The following is a 3,645-nucleotide window of genomic DNA, read 5'->3' as shown; positions in this document are numbered from 1 at the left end:
AAGAAAAATGGCTTTGTGTCATTCATCTGGATGAAGGCATGTATTTTCCAGTATCAGGGGGAAACATGCATGTAAGCAGCAATTCACAGTGTCTGGCTGTTTGTTATTCCTGCCATTTATTTTTTGTTTTGTTTTTTTGACAGAAATGCAACATTACAATACAAACAATAATGCATGCAGCATCATAAACAACACTGAAACAAGACACGGGCATACAAATTGGTACATTGAGGAAAGATTGTACAGAGTACGCCATGAAAATGTTAGCATTGATCTCATGTCCTTTGTATTCCTTCATGTTTGTTAAAACGTACTCGGTTACTAACGTAACCTTGGTTCTCTCTAGAGAGGGAACGAGTACTGCGTAATATCTTACGCTATGTGGAAAACCTCTTTTCCACAAGATATTGAAGCCAAAAATTATCCTTAATTTTGATTTAATGTAAAACGCTATGCAGCAGCATGCAGACATAGGCAAGACGGCTCGCGCGCCTATTGGCTGCCCTGCGGCAACAGCAGCAGCCTATCGAGAGAGGCCCTGTGGGACGTGATACCCAATGGGGGCGCTTCGCGGCCATTTCGTCACGTCCCGCCAGAATAGGCGTGGCCTTGGCCTATAAATACACTCGACAGGCTGATACAAACTGGTTTTCATCGCTGAAGCGAACCAGCGCTGTTGTATGCACGGCAAGATACGCAGTACTCGTTCCCTCTCTAGAGAGAACCGAGGTTACGTTAGTAACCGAGTACGGTCTCTTACGAGAGTATCTCTCGTACTGCGTAATAACTTACGCTATGGGGAACACAATTGCAACACGCCATGCATACTGGGATCCGACACCAAAGTCCCAAGGGCAGTAGCCCGGGGCTCATATAGTGCATAATCACCGTTGACTCGGTGACAGAGAGTCGGAGAAGAGAGGCTACAAGCATCATTCCCCATGAAATAGCATCCCACAGGAGCTAGTTATGTTAACAGTGTTTCACGCAGACAGGGTGAATGTGTTCAGCCTGAACTGGGTATAAGTACGGGTCATTCAACACCCATGGAACTGTTCTATCGATCAGTGAGCGATGCACAAGCAAAATTCAGCATTCTGCGCCAGCGCAGCAGGGCAGATAGTACTGAATTCTAGACCGACAACAGCTTGGCCTGTAAGGCAGGAACCTCTAGGTTATAAAACCTTATAAATGTAGACGGCGAGGCCCAGCCTGCCGCCATACAGATATCTTGCAAGGGAATCCCGCTAGACCACGCCCACGATGAGGCCACGCCTCTCGTGGAGTGCGCTCTGACATCCAAAGGACACTGCAGGCCCTTAGAAGTGTAAGCCAGCGCTATGGCATGAACTATCCATCTGGATAGGCTCTGTTTTGATGCGGCCAGTCCCTTGGAGCGCCCGCCAAACAAAACAAAGAGCTGCTCGGTCTGTCTGAAGACAGACGAGCGGGACACATAAGCTCTCAGCGCCTTGACGGGGCAGAGGAGATTAGCATCCTCCTCCTCATTATTCACCGGGAGGGCGCACAGGGAAATAACCTGGGCCCTGAACAGTGTGTTGAGGGATTTGGGATTTGTGTTGAGGGAAACCCGTGCCTTGGTTTGAGTATGACTTTAGAGTCATTAGGCCCAAAGTCCATACATGACGCGCTTACTGAAAGCGCTTGTAAGTCCCCTACGCGCTTCACTGAAGCAAGAGCCACAAGAAATACCGTTTTGAAAGACAGGTGTTTCATGTCTGACAAATGGATCGCCTCGAATGGGGCACCTTTCATGGCTTCCAGAACCGTAGAAAGGTCCCACACAGGGACTGAGGGGGGTCTGGTAGGATTCAGCCTCCGAGCTCCCCTGAGGAATTGTACGACCAGGTTTTTCCCCAGTGACTGACCAGACGTTGGTTTTGCAAACGCTGCTATGGCCGCCACGTATACTTTGAGCGTGGATGGGGTTCTACCCTTATCCAGCAGCTCCTGAAGGAAGGAGAGCACTTCCGTAACCCCGCAGTCTACGGGTGAAATGCCCCGAGCTTGACACCAGGTAGAGAACACCGACCATTTCGAGGCGTAGAGCCGTCTAGTAGACGGGGCTTTAGCCTGCGTGATCGTGTTTTGCACTCCCTCCGGGAGGTTAGCGGGTACCCGTTGATGGCCCATGCGTGTAGGGACCATAAATCCGGGCGAGGATGCCAAATTGAGCCCTTTGCCTGAGAGGTCTCTCCTCACTGGTATAGGCCATGGAGCAGTGCTGGTCAGCTGCATCAGGACTGGGAACCAAATCTGGTTCGTCCAGAGCGGAGCTACGAGCAGCACTGGGCATCCGTTCTCCCTGATTCGTTCCAGCACTTGAGGCAGGAGCGAGACGGGGGGAAAAGCATAGAGGGGGCAGCGGGGCCATACGTGGGCCAGCGCATCCCTGCTCTTGGAGAAAAAGTCCGGACAGTGAGCGTTTTCCCGGGACGCGAACAGGTCCACCTGCGCTCTGCCGAATGTCTCCCACAGCAGTTGGATCGTCTGCGGGTGCAGCGACCATTCCCCTGTTGGGACATTGTCTCTGGGCAGTCTGTCTGGTCCCAGATTCAGGTGGGTGAAAGCAGGTTGTGCTGAGCCCAGACCAGGAGGCGTTCCATCAGCCTGTAAAGGTTTCGGGACCTGACGCCACCCTGGCGATTTATGTATGCCACCACTGACATGTTGTCCGACCGGACCAGGACGTGGTGGCCTTTTATCTGGGGACAAAAACGGCGTAGCGCGTTGTTGACTGCCAGCATTTCCAGACAGTTTATGTGTAGAAGCTTTTCCCGTACCGACCACTGGCCGAACAACGGTCTGCCCTCGAGCAGCGCTCCCCATCCCGAGGTGGAGGCATCCGTAGACACCACCGTCACACTCGAGGGAGTCCCCAGACTCACGCCTGACTGATACCAGTAGGCTATTTTCCAAGGTTCCAGAGCCGAAACGCATTTCATGTCGACCCTGAGACGAAAAAGACCAGGGGTCCACGCCCGGGGTGGAACTCGCGTTTTCAGCCATAACTGCAGTGGGCGCATGCGAAGCAGGCCCAGCTGAAGTACCGAAGATGCTGAGGCCATGAGACCCAGCATTTTCTGAAACCTTTTGAGCGGGACTATAGAGCCGCGGCGGAAGGATTTTGCGGCGCTGAATGTCCAGTCCGCGCTCCGGCGACAGACGTGCTGTCATAGACAGCGAGTCCAGCACTGTTCCCAGAAAAGAAATTTTCTGGCTGGGAAACAGCGAATTCTTCGCCCAATTGACTGTAAGACCCAGCCTCTCAAGATGCTCGAGTAATGTGGTCCTGTGTTCTATGAGCTCTGAGTGTGATCGAGCTAGAATCAGCCAATCGTCCAAGTAGTTCAAAACTCGCATGCCCTGAAGTCTCAGGGGTGCGAGAGCCGCGTCCATGCACTTCGTAAATGTACGGTTTGCTAGGGACAGGCCGAACGGTAGGACTGTGTATTGATATGCCTGGCCCTCGAAGGCGAATCTCAAGAATCGCCTGTGACGTGACGCAATCTGTATTTGGAAATAGGTCTCTTTCAGATCTATTGACATGAACCAGTGTCCCTGGCAAACTTGCGCGAGGATTTTCCTGGTTGTCAGCATTTTGAACTGACGCTTCAAAAGTGC

The sequence above is a fragment of the Siphateles boraxobius genome, unplaced genomic scaffold, assembly GCF_051911475.1.
Source record: "Siphateles boraxobius isolate OS27281-9 unplaced genomic scaffold, OSU_SipBor_1 30, whole genome shotgun sequence".
NCBI classification, from domain to species: domain Eukaryota; kingdom Metazoa; phylum Chordata; class Actinopteri; order Cypriniformes; family Leuciscidae; genus Siphateles; species Siphateles boraxobius.
This window is presented reverse-complemented; position numbering follows the sequence as displayed.